The sequence below is a fragment of the Balaenoptera borealis genome (genome assembly GCF_965194805.1).
Source record: "Balaenoptera borealis genome assembly, chromosome: 11".
NCBI classification, from domain to species: domain Eukaryota; kingdom Metazoa; phylum Chordata; class Mammalia; order Artiodactyla; family Balaenopteridae; genus Balaenoptera; species Balaenoptera borealis.
The window spans coordinates 104,290,017-104,303,966 of NC_138868.1; the positions used below are offsets into that span (position 1 = coordinate 104,290,017).

The 13,950-nt window shown below is 42.6% G+C and overlaps 1 long non-coding RNA gene across 2 annotated transcripts in view; it reads right to left on the bottom strand.

The window, feature by feature from the left end:
• LOC309605329 overlaps nt 1-13,950 on the bottom strand; it is a 128,078-nt gene that overhangs the window by 11,093 nt on the left and 103,035 nt on the right. The window contains exon 5 of one of the 2 annotated variants that reach the window (XR_014231340.1): nt 4,723-10,850. The exons of the other annotated variant lie outside the window; for it this stretch is intronic. This is a non-coding gene — a long non-coding RNA (uncharacterized lncRNA). Of the gene's footprint in view, nt 1-4,722; nt 10,851-13,950 lie in introns of those variants that run through there. 2 annotated transcript variants of the gene reach the window in all.

Here is a 13,950-nt window from a genome sequence, read left to right on the forward strand (position 1 = left end):
GGAGTGCATTAGTGGCGGTCAGTGTTGATGGTGGAGATTAAAGTGATGCTGGTAGTGGTGGATTATGCTGATGGGGTGTTTAGAGCAAGCCAGACAGGAGAGGTTTAGGGGCTGGTCCAGGTGGTTTATACATGTGAGTTTTATTATCAATGTTCCAGAAAAGCAGCTCTTCCATCAGAGTATACTTTCTGCATAATTGATGAAAAATATACAAAATCCACAAGAGAACATATTGTAAGAAGATGCATGTTCCCAGTGGTAATTTGGGAAATGATGAAGGACCAGTGATGAGGGCAGCCTGTTCATCCACCCATAAAGCAGCATTCCTTTTCTTGTGTCTGCTACAGTTGGTCATTGGTCTGGACAAGGTTAGCAGGTTTCCAAGGTAGAACATGAATGAGAGGAGACATGGTGGGAGATAGCAGTTCAGGAAATGAGGCAAAATAGCCACACTCCTTGTGTGATGTTGGGGGAAGGGAGACAAATGACCATATGGAAGGATGTTTGCCAATGTGTGTGTGTCTTGGGGATGAAATTAGGACTGATGATTGGACCAATCATACAGGCAGAGAATAGAGGTCACTAAATATAAACTTGTGAAAATACTTAGTCCCAATTTTTTTTTTAAACATCTTTATTGAAGTATAATTGCTTCACAATGGTGTGTTAGTTTCTGCTTTATAACAAAGTGAATCAGCTACACATATACACACGTTCCCATATCTCCTCCCTCCCGCATCTCCCTCCCTCCCACCCTCCCCATCCCACCCCTCTAGGCGGTCGCAAAGCACCGAGCTGATCTCCCTGTGCTATGTGGCTGCTTCCCACTAGCTATCTATTTTAGATTTGGTAGTGTATATATGTCCATGACACTCTCTCACCCTGTCACATCTCACCCCTCCCCCTCCCCATATCCTCAAGTCCATTCTTTAGTAGGTCTGTGTCTTTATTCCCATCTTGCCACTAGGTTCTTCATGACCTTTTTTTTTTTACCTTAGATTCCATATATATGTGTTAGCATACTGTATTTGTTTTTCTCTTTCTGACTTACTTCACTCTGTATGACAGACTCTAACTCCATCCACCTCATTACAAATACCTCCATTTCATTTCTTTTTATGGCTGAGTAATATTCCATTGTATATATGTGCCACATCTTCTTTATCCCCAATTTTTTAATTAAACTTTTCTTAACTGGATTCTCTGGTTAGTAGTTGAAAAGAAAATGAATGTAAAGAATTGAACCTATAACCTAATAACTTAAGTGCTATTATATTCTCTACTTCCTTGATGGGGAAATTGAGGGCTGTAGATTAATGACTTGCCAGAGTCTCATAGCCAGTAGATGTTGCAACGAGTCTTCAAACCCAGATTCATCTGATTTCTGAGTCTGTGCTCTGGCCAGGGCACTTGCGGGTTGGGTTTCTGCCTAGACACATTACTGAAAGATCTGATAGGGATTGGCGTGGGCCTGGAAGCTTGTGGTGGTTCTAGACGCCCCCTGTCTGGCTGCTGCCCAGGAGAAGGTTCCTGTGCTGGGAGAGATTGTGCCTGATGACCTCTAAGTAGACTGACCATATAATTTATTCCCTAGACTGAAGCACTGAGGAGTGAAAGGGGTAATTTAGTAAGTAAGCTTGGAATAAAGTCATGAATTAGAAGTGACTGTTACATCTCTCCCAACTTTGGAAGTCTCATGGGCTAAGGATAAATTTAATATATGACTTTTATCAAGCTCTCAATTCCTGATCAACCTCTGAAGCCTCCTCTCCTGAAAAACCAGAAAATTTCCACAACACATCATCCAGGAATGTGATGTATCATCCAACATAACTCCACCATTTAAAATGACCATTGTCTTCCAGTGCAACCTGATGTAGACACATTGTGGAATGCTGTTTAAGAAACTTTATGGGGAAGGGTGGCTGAAGGAAGGCCAGCTGGGAATGTGGGGCAGCATATTCTTCTCTGAGGCGGTCATGGCCTTTTCTGGTATAGATTGAACTCACGATGTTTCTCAATGATTTATGTGAGGTTCAGATATATAAGTGGAGCTATTTTAGTCATATAGTATCTCCATTTTATTTTAGCATAATTAGATACCTGTCACAGACATTTTCCAGTGGGCCCACATCCCCTAAATCATTATTATTTTTTTTAAGTATAGTTGATTTACAATGTTGTGTTAGTTTCTGGTGTACAGCAAAGTGATTCATTTATATATCTATTCTTTTTCATATTTTTTCCATTATAGGTTATTACAGGATATTGAATATAGTTCCCTGTGCTACACAGTAGGACCTTGTTGTTTATTTATTTCATATATAGTAGTTTGTATCCACTACTCCCAAACTCCTAATTTATCCCCCCCACCCCTTTTCCCCTTTGTTAAGCATAATTTTGTTTTCTAAGTCTAAGTCTATTTTTGTTTCGGAAATAAGTTCATTTGTGTCATATTTTAGATTCCACATACAAGCAATGTCATATGGTATTTGTCTTTCTCTTTCTGACTTACTTCACTTGGCATGATAATCTCTAGGTTCATCCATGTTGCTGAAAATGACATTATTACATTCTCTTTTTATGGCTGAGTAACATTCCATTGTGAATATATATCTGTAAGATGTTATGGAAGCACCCAAATGAACTTTTTGGCCAGCCCAATATATATACCACATCTTTATCCATTCATCTGTTGATGGACATTTAGGTTGCTTCCATGTCTTGGCTATCTTAAATAGTGCTGATATGAACGTTGGGGTGCATGTATATTTTCAAATTAGAGTTTTCTCTGGATATATGCCCAGGAGTAAGATTGCTGGATCATATAGAGAGTCTATTTTTAATTTTTTTAAGGAACCTCCAGACTGTTTTCCATTATGGCCGCACCAATTTACATCTCCAACAACAGTGTAGAAGGATTCCCTTTCCTCCATGCCCTCTACAGCATGTATTATTTGTAGACTTTTTAATGATGACCACCACTATCCTTCCCTTAGGAAACACCATCAGGATGTTTGAGGAGCATAAATTTCCATGAGAAGATTTGACCAGATCATTATTTTCTGTTTTTCACTCTTTTCCTAGGTTCTCCAGTGAGAACGTCTCTTTACAATATCATATTATGCATTGTGTACTATGCACTATTATTATCAATACATCCTTCAAGTTTGCACAGAACAGTGTATCTTTAGTACAATAATGCTATGAAAGAAGAATTCTGTTCCTTGGCGGCTCCAATAATTTGTGTATATCCCGTTTCCTCCATTCTCTACTCCCTCCTCACCCTCTGTTCTTGCATAGTGATGACGGGGGGATGTGGGACTTGGGGAACTGTGTGCATCTCTGGAATTCCACCATCATATTAGAGTGACCTGCTGAGCATACAGAGGACCCTGGGTCCCTCAGCACAGTTCCTCAGTGTGGGGACTGGGTAACAATGACATCACTCATCCATGCACCCCGCACTCCTGCAGAATCTACTCTGAATCATTTTTGTCTTCTGAAGGTGGTGAAGGGGAGTTCTCACGCATCATAGCCCTCCTCTCACAGTGTAGGAGACAGCTGGACTCTCAGTCTGTGGGTGCGTGGGGTTTCTTGGCCCTCTTCCTCCCGTAGTTGCTTTCTGGGCTGGCAGACCCTCATGCATTCATTTACTTGTCCTATTATTCGTGTTTAGTCAGAAATATTACTGAGCGCCCGCTCTGTACCATGCATTGTGCGGAGTGCTTCTGGTTAATGGTGAACGTGACTGTCAAGGTCTCTGTCATGAAAGGGTTGTCTAGCTGGAGAAGGGGAGAGGGGAAAGGGAGACCGCCACTGTGACCTGGAATGTTTTCTCTAGCGCCCAACCTGCACATTGGGATCTGCTCCATGATCTTTCTCCTTCCTTTAGCTGGATTTCCAAGCAAGAATACTCTGGTTGGGGAATTGGCTATTTTTATTATACATGATTAATAAACTCAGGATACTACAGGATTGTACTTGCAGAGGTACTGGGGCATAGGTATTTCTTTGAGCAACAACAATGAAATTTTAAATTAAAAAAAATTATCTGCTTCCTTTGTAGTCCAGAGAAATAAGATTAATATAGCAGGAATTGATTTATATTTTATAAAATAAACTAGTCCTCTATAGTGCTTTCATTCCTTCTTTGTTTTGGAAGTATTTGCTGTATATTTAATATATTTGTGATAGGCTGAAGATATATCCTAATTTAGATATGCATGATAGCAGTAGATGTGGATACTGGTTTATAGAAAATACTAAGTAAATGTTTGCTATTATGACTACCCCCAGCATTGGCAACACTGATTCAGTATTGAGAGGCCCATTGAGGTCTCAATTATGAGCGCGAATATAGGGAGGGGGAAGGGAAAGCAAACAGCACAGGCTGTAACTACAATGAGTGCATCCTGAGGTCTGAGGCTGGTGTCAGCCCAGGTTGGGTACTCGCTTGGGCTCTGGGACTGGAGAGGAGGTGGTCATGGGGACTTTGGACCCAGAGGAAATGGCTATCTTAGCAAAGCCCGGCCCACATGACAAGCTCTTGTTCTTGGGCTTGGGGCAGTGGGATGTCCAGAGAGTAAAGAGTCAGGGACTGTTGAGGGGCCCAGAGATCTGGTCAGGCGTCATGTCCCCCACTGATCAGGAGGGGCACCTGGGACATTTGTCCTCGGAAGTGTCCAAGGGGGCTGGTTCTGTGGGAACGTTTCCTGGGTCTGCGTGGCTGTGAAACACCCACTGGCAGGTGTGTAAAAGGAAGCTTCTGCCCACAGCCCAGGAGCAGCTCAGGCCAGATTCTTCGGCCTTCCCTCATTGCACACAAGAGCAGTCTGTCCCCCCCTTCCTGGACACTCTGCGCCCCTGCCGCAGCCACCTCTGCATCTCCCCGCCATCCCAGGCTGAGATGGACAAGTTCCTGCTCCTGCTGCTGGGAGTCTTGCCTTTTGTGCTCTTCCAAGGAGTGGGTGAGTGCCTGTGGTAGCTGGGCAGGGGGTGACGACGCGGAGGTAGGCTGGGCAGCAGCACCTGGATGGTGATCTGACCCGCTTGGGAGGGGACAAGTCAAGGATGAGGTTCCGGGGTGATCTGACCAGCAAGGATTTGAGGTCTCTTTCTGCTGTCCCCATCCCGACTGCTACCAGGGAAAGAGCTCAGGTTCCTTTCCAAGGTCTCAGAGTGGGGTCAGTCCCTCCCTGGGGCCAGACTGGGGCTGGGGGCTCTTCTCAATGGGAGGTTTTGTGGCTTGCTGGAATGGCCCTAAGAGGCAGAGCCAATGGTTGCTCAAGACTTTCTATAAGGACACAGCCAAGGGGCAATGATCTACCAGGAACAGGTCCCTGAAAGGCTTATCTTGAACCAATATTTCTACAGTACTCTTTTCACTTATATATGTGTGTACTTTGGATGACTTTTGGTGCTGTCGTAGGAAATCTTTGGAGACTAAAATCTGCCTCCTCATCCTCAAGCCAGTGTAGTCCTTATGCCCCACCCATTTCCCCAAGATCCTGGCCAAGGGTGGCTATATGGGATGCACTGAATGTGTTCTGCACAATTGCTCCAAAGCTAAAGGAGCTTCTGAGCACAGAGCTGCTACTATGGGGAGTTCCTCCAGGCTCCCAGGGAACAAAAATTAAGGGAGACATAATCTCTTAGTGCTGTTTAGGTGCAAGCTTGGAAATTTCTCTTGCTTGGTTAGAACACATACCTTTTTTTTTCCTCTTATATCTCACTGTCCAGTATCAGCCATATCCCCTGGCAGGTAAAGTGTCAGATTCTTGTTCAAGGTTATTTTGAAAAAAAAAAAAAAAAAAACAGCTTTAGTGGGATATCATTCACATACCATGCAATTCACTTATAACGTATGCACAAAGTTATTTATCATTAATGGATTTTGATATCCGCAGGTCAAAGACCCCATTTCCTTAAATATCCAATGGAAGAAATCTAGTGGGGATATTTCTTACCCCAAATTATGCACAGGAAAGTATTTAGAGTCATGCTTTGTCCTTAAACTCCTACGTTCTAATGTGTCTTACACACCTTGGTCTCAGCCCATTCAACCCTGGCTTCAGCTTCCATGTCTGTTTCTCTGCAGCTCCAGCCACGTTGTGTAAGGTCTGCAGTATTTTTAAGAAGGGCAAATGTTTACAAGGCGAGGGTAACTGCACCTCTGAAGAAGGCCCAGGATGCAGAACTTCGGATATATACTTTTTCAATGTGAGAGGTAATGCTGTTAAGCCAGGCTTTTCTGGCTTGAGCTGTTGCCTAACTCCTGACACTGGGTAGGGGCTCCAGTCTGAGAGAGTCCTCGCTGAGAGGTGAATGTGTCCCTAGTCTAGAGGCCAGGCTTGGGGTGGCTGGGGAAGGTTCCAGGTACTGTTATCTGGCACTGAGTTTCAGTGTTCTTCTCTTCCAGATGCGTGGCGCTACAACCACACTCAACTGGACTGTTATGATAAGTGTAGAGCTTGGAAGTTGATTCGTGGGGACTTCAAGGTTTCGAGCTATTGCTGTAAAGGTCAAGAGTTCTGCAATATATATAGAGGAAAATCACTGCATTGGAAGTCTCACTAATTGCTGATTCCTTGTCAGTGATGCCCCCTCACCCTTCTCTTCCTGGCATCTCTGGTCCCATATCCCTCCACACGTGCTCCTGCAGAGTAGGCAGTGTCCTCCTGTCTACTCCAAGTTTCCCTCCTCACTTCTCTCCTGGCAACCGGCTCCTTCCCCTGACACCAAGTGCTCTCAGTTCACCCTTGATTCATCTCTCTGCTTCGTTCACATCTGCAAATCATCATCCCACCCTGATCCCTCACAGTCACCCTATTCCTCTGGCTGCCTGGCTACTTGGTTTCTGATCCCACCAACTCAGCAGTGACTGCAAAGTGCCCAGAAAGGTGAGGGGTACCATCTCATACATCAGGAGTTTGCGGGGTCAGTGGAAAACTCAGGAAAATGTGTCCAACTGGCAGATGGACAGAGAGACCTCAAAGTCCAAAAAGGTATCAAGGCCTGGGGAAGAAAAAGTGGGCTCATCAGATTTAGATGTTATATACATACTTAGAAGCTACTGATAACTTAGCTTATAAGACTTAAAGAGATTGTCTAGTGAGTGAGGTGGGAACAGGGTGGGGACAAGTCATTGACACTAGAGACCACCAAAATAAAAAGTGGGTGAAGGTCACTCTCCAAAAAAGAGTCATGGGTGATGGTCATAGAAGTGGGTGGAGAACCAGGACAGAAGAGCATGATTCTCTGTTTTCCATGACAACGTGCATGTTATTGGCAGAGCAGGTTCAGTGGAGAAGTGGCACAGAAACCACATTACAGTGGTTTGAAGAATGAATAGACTATGACAGGAGGAAATAGTGAGGATGGGCAACTCTCCCAAGAAATTTGGGAAGAATTGAGAAAGTGGAATAGGATCTTTAATAAGAACAATGAGTTTAATATGTTTTTAGGCGTAGAAAGATTTACGTCTTCTCTTTACTGAAAAATGGCTCTATTATATTATGACTAGAAATATGTGTCACCATCTTATTATCTCTCTCTCTGTGCATTTTAAAACGTTTATCACCAGTTCTGTGTGTGTTTTTCCTGACCTTTTTACCTCTCATTCTTTTTCCCTTTGTATTATATTTCCTCTGTCCTTACCCCTTTCCTTCACTCTCTTTCCCTAACCACTCATGATGCAAGAATGAAGAATATGATCATCTTACTTTACTTATTTAATATAATCTTACATTTCTCCTTCATAAATTAAAACAAAGTATCAATAATATTTTGTTTCTCTTGTAGAGTCTAAAAAATTCATTTTCGTGTGATTTTTTATTTAGTTAAAATTTTTTGAACTTGTAAGGAAATCTTCCAAATATCTATTTCTATTTTCAGAATGTCAAGTGTTAATATTTTTCATGGCCTTTTTCCCCCTAAAGTTGAGGCGAGATAGGAGTTAAAGGTAAGGCCAGGGCTTCCCTGGTGGCACAGTGGTTAAGAATCCGCCTGCCAATGCAGGAGACACAGGTTTGAGCCCTGGACCAGGAAGATCTCACATGCCACGGAGCAACTAAGCCCGCGAGCCACAACTATTGAGCCTGTGTGCCACAACTACTGAAGCCCGCGCGCCTAGAGCCCATGCTCCGCAACAAGAGAAGCCACCACAATGAGAAGCCTGCTCACTGCAATGAAGAGTAGCCCCTGCTCGCCACGACTAAAGAAAAGCCCACCTGCAACAATGAAGACCCAATGCAGCCAAAAATAAATAAATAATTAAATTTATTTTTTAAAAAAAGGTAAGGCCAGTTAGATTAGCCTTTGTGGGGCACAGCCTAAGCCAGAGCCTTATCTTTAAGTATCAGCAACAACTCCATCAGCATCACTAGTGAAAACCCAACTCAAGTATTCCAGCCTACTTTAAGTTTGTCTAGTTAGATCTTGCTATACTAAAGAGAACGGTGGATGAGCCAGGATTCTGGAGACAGGACTAGTGTGAGGCCCTTTCTATTTGAAAAACTGCCTTCTTAGACATACTCTCACGAGCAATGTAAATCTTAACTCTTGTAAATTACTTGAAAAATACAAATAAGTTAAAAGAACAGTTAAAAACAAATTTAATGGGCTACCCAGTGACTTGCTTTGAAAGAGCATACTATGGAAAGGGGGAAAATGTCACTTTACTTGGAGTAGCCTGCCAAACAGTATCTCAGCCCAGTGATCAAGGTTGATATCAACAGCGATAAGGCAGGTTAACATCATATACCTTTGATACGAAGCACTGAGAATGGCACTGCACCTCTGTGGTTCTCCTCCCGCATATCCATAACCCCAGCCTAACCATGAGAAAAACAGACAAACCGCAAACAAGGGACTTTCTGCAAAATATCTGCACCGAAATCTTCAAAATTATCAACATCACAAAAACAACAGGGAAATTCTGAGAAACTGTCAGGGTCCAGAGGGGATAGGGAGATGTGGTGAGTAAAAGAAATGTAGAATCCTGGAAGAGGGGAAAAAAAAAAAAAAAAAGACATTAGGCAAGAAGCTAAGGAAATCTGAATACAATATGGAGTTTAGTTAATAATAATGAATCCATATTTTTTCATTAGTTGTGACAACAGTACTAATGTGATGTCAACTGTTAACAGTCCGGGAAACTGGGTGAGAAAATGAGTAACATCCTTGTTAAGTCTAAAACTATTCAAGAAAAATTATTGAAAAAACCCTCCCAAATAATTTCTTAGAGATTAACGTTTTAAAAATTACATGTATATTGTACAGGACTTCTCATGATGAGTATGCATGCATACATGGAGATATATACAAATATAGATATATAATTTTTTTAATACACATCTTTTACAGAAGTAAGATCATATACAGAATGTGGACATTAAATGTCGACTGCTCTTTGGTGGCCTGGGTCAAGACCACAGACAAGGCCTCAGATTCCTGATTTGTCTGAGAGCAGCTTAGATCTTGCCGCAGCCTACCCTCTCTGACTCTCCTAAACCATTTCCTTCAGCGGAGGGGTTGGGAGGAGCCAGAATGCTACTCTCAGCTCACTACCACTCCCACCCCATCCCCAACAAGAATCATCAGAGCTGAGGGCCTTGGACCTCAGGAACTGACGTCCTGCAGGCAGGGCCAGGCTCCAGAGCTTTAGCCTCACATGAAGGCCAAGCAGCGAACCGTTGCCTGCAGAGCACCTTTTCCTCTTTGCGTCCTCAAGTGTGAGCAGAGAACACTCGGTTTCCCTCCTCTGGGGTCACGGCCCAGTGATTCTGGGGCATGATTGGGCTGCTTTGGGAATTTTCTTTCCAGGAAACCTTCAGGAATGACACTCCTCCAAACTTGACCCTTTCTGTTCCTGGGGGTGGCAGGGAAAGTTGAGGAAATGGTGTAAGAAAAGCCAGTGGGGAAGGGGTGCTCTCAGTGTCCTCCCGTTTGGCCAGAGTAGATTGGAAAGGGTTTGTGACTCATGACAGCTGGGAGATGAATCAATAATCAGGGTCGGGACCACCTGGACCTTAGTTTGCCTCTCCCTGCGACGTGGGCTGCTCCTAGCAGACACGGTGTAGGCCAATCCCTGTGGATATGAGTGATAAATAAGCATCTCCTGGGGTGGGTTTTTATGTGACTTTGTGGGAAGTTTTTGATAAAAAAGAGCAGAATGGCACTGGATGGTAGCTATGAGGGTCCTAAAAACAGGTGTCAACACATTTTCCCTTTTATGTGTAACTTGCCTTTATCCCATGTGGCAAATCGTTGGTCTCACTCTCTGTCTACCCCTCCTCTCTTACCATTTGGTAAATTTTTAAATGGACATAAAGCTTCTCAGCTAAAGATTATGGCTCATTGTTTTAGTTCACTTACTTAAAGCCATCTAAGCAAAATTTTAAGAAGAAGCTCCAAAATTGGCTCTAGAATAAGATTCTTAAATATAGCAGTCATATTAAAGTTTTGAAATAGTAGTGAAAGATTGTCCTTAAAATACAAAACCAAACCAAAACAAACAAAACCCCAAACAGGTTCTGATGGCTTTACATGTGAGTTCCACTAATCTTTCAAGAATAGTTCATCTATATCATTTGAAAATTTTTCTAAGAAATAGAAACAAAGCTAACCAGATGATTTTACCTCAAATTTAGATGATTATAGTAAAAGAGAGAAAATTATTGATCAGCTATTTATAATTATAAATACAAGGTATCAAATAAAATGTTAGCTGCAGAATTTAAAAATAAATGGCAAAATAATGCATGTAGATAACTTTCAAGACTATACCTGAAATGCCAGTATGGTAAGCATTAGAAGATCTATCAATCCATTCACATCACATCAATATCCTAAAGGAAATAAATCATATGATGATCTCAAAGGATGAAAATATTATTTTGTGAGGTTCAAAACCTGTCTATCAGCAAACCAAAAACTTCTTGGCAAACCAAAAGTATTTAAAAAGGAATTCCTTTAGGTAATAAGGATCCCTAAACCCTCCTAGCTGTAAATAAGTTTCTATAGCAAACTGTGGGCTTAATAGAGGAAATTTTAATTTGTTCCACTTAGGTTGGAAAACAAAAGAAGGACCCTAAGGAAAAACCACCAGGCTGCATTTCAGACTCAGATTCTTTTTTTTTTTTTTTTAATTTTATTTATTTATTTATTTTTGGCTGTGTTGGGTCTTCGTTTCTGCGCGAGGGCTTTCTCTAGTTGCGGCAAGCGGGGGCCACTCTTCATCGCGGTGCGCGGGCCTCTCACTATCACGGCCTCTCTTGTTGCGGAGCACAAGCTCCAGACGCGCAGGCTCAGTAGTTGTGGCTCACGGGCCCAGTTGCTCCGCGGCATGTGGGATCTTCCCAGACCAGGTCTCGAACCCTTGTCTCTTGCTTTGGCAGGCAGATTCTCAACCACTGCGCCAACAGGGAAGCCCCAGACTCAGATTCTTAATCAATTAAGAAAACACAACTGATTTTTTCCAGCAACAATTTATTGGAAATTATACAGAACTGAGTACAGTGCCATGCACATTAGCAGCTTCACAGAAACCTCAAAACTCTGACATAGCATCTAATATCTCCATTCATCACACTTAAGTCATATTTTGGTCATGAAGTTGATGTGACATTGACATGAATGTGGGTTATAATAGTGCAGGGATGCCACCAGGTCTGGGGTCTCCTCGCTCAAATACCTGCTATTGAGTATTACAGTCTCTGTAAGAATTATTACAGTGTCTGTAAGAATAAGTGACTATCTCATGGTTTTTTTTTTGTTTCTTTTTAAAATTTTTTTAGATTTATTTATTTATTTATTTTTGGCTGCGTTAGGTCTTTGTTGTTGCACGGGCTTTCTCTAGTTGCGGCGAGCGGGGGCTGCTCTTCATTACGGTGTGCGGGCTTCTCATTGTGGTGGCTTCTCTTATTGCGGAGCACAGGCTCTAAGTGCACGAGCTTCAGTAGTTGTGGCACACGGGCTCAGTAGTTGTGGCACATGGGCTTAGTTGCTCCGCGGCATGTGGGATCTTCCCGGACCAGGGCTCGAGCCCATGTCCCCTGCATTGGTAGGCGGATTCCTAACCACTGCACAACCAGGGAAGTCCCTATCTCATGTTTTTGAGTGTAGTTGCTGTCCATAAATTACAAGTTTCACAAGAGTCCTCTTGAAAATCAAGTAGAGCAGACTCTGGAATATCCTTGGATCAGTGTTCAATACACTGCAGGATGTGCAGGACACTCTTCCATCTTCAGGATTAATGTTGCAAGAACTTTGACTAAGGGTTAATTCTTTAGTCTAGAAGAGGGATTCACAGTCTGTCTACTAAATTTTTCTTCCCAGTCCGTCTCTTAACCTTTGTGAATATTTCTTTGCTGTATAATCTCTATATCTGTGCCAGATGTTTTCTTAATAAATACAATATGACTCTCAGGGAAAGGATTCTGGGAAGATGGCTGGGTAGGAAGCACCAGGAATCTATCTCTCCACTTGGACAACAATTACATGGGGAAAATCTGATGTAACTATTTTAGAACTCTGGAGTCCATTGAAGGCTTGCAACTTCCAGGGGAAGGCTTGGATAGTAAACTGCAGTTAATTATGATCAGTTTCAGCTTTTAGACAGCAGTAGCTACCCATCCTTCACCTTTAGTCCTATGACAGACAGCTGTGCACATGTTCCTGGGGTAACTTGGACACAGCTTGTAAGGGCTAGTATGGGTGAAAGAACCATGTCCTCCAAATATCAGGAATCTGTGCTCTGACTGCTGATTGCGGCTTTTGACTACAGAAGTGCAGACAAAGAGGCAGGTAGCCATGGTTGTGCCTCCCTCACATTGCTGCAATCCTCTCACCCTCTGGCTGAAAATGACTTCCAGGAGACTTATAGGACCACACTTCTTTTGGGGGGAGCCAGACATCAAAGACTAGGACCTTCAAAAGCAATTACATATGCAGGGAAAATTTTTAAAAAAATTAAAAAGTGACCAAGATGCCAAAGGAAAGGCATTGGACAGAAAAGATCTGAAAAGACTTTAAGTTTACACCCCAGGCAAATCTTTGGCACAAACACAGCCTAGGACAATCAAAAAACAAAAACAATAAACAAAAACAATAAAAAAAAAATCTGGAAATCAGATTCATTCCCCTTTCTCTGGGAAAGTGGGAAAATATGATTTCCAGAACTATCACATTATTAGAATAAATGTCCAATTTTCAACAACAAAAAAAATCACAAGACATACAGAAAAACAAGAAAGTATGGCCCATTCAAAGGAAAAGAATAAGACAACATGAACTCTCCCTGGAAAGACATAATTGCAGATCTAGTAGACAAAAGCCTTAAAACAACTGTGTAAAAGATGCTCAAAGAACTGAAGGAAGATATGGAGAAAGTCAAGAAAATGGTGTATGAACAAAATGAAAATATCAATAAAGAGATAGAAAACAAAGAAAATGAAAGAAATTCTGGAACTGAAAAGTGTAAATCTGAAATGAAAATTCACTAGAAGAATACAAAGGTAGATTTGAGCAGACAGAAGAAAAACACAGCAAACTTGAAGATAGGACAATGGAACCAGCTGGGATGCTCCTCAGGGACTGAGACACCAGTCAGAGCCTTTTTTGTGATCTCAGACACCTTGCTAATGCCATTGCTGGTGGATGCTATTTTGGAATTCTCCCTCCAACATGGGAGATGTTAGCACCAGTGGGCATGCCCCACTGAGAGTCCCACCAATCCCTGTACCTTGGCCAAGCCTCACAGCCAGCCAAGTAGTAGCCCCACCCACCAGCACCCTGCAGCAGCCATGACGAGGTCCTACAGCCAGGTCTGTGGTCAGCTTCATGCACCAGTGCCCTGCAGCAATGACATCTGGGCACTGTATCTGGTCTAGGGGCCAGCCCTGTGCACCAACTTGCCACAGCAGCAGCTATGGCTCCACCACAACAGGA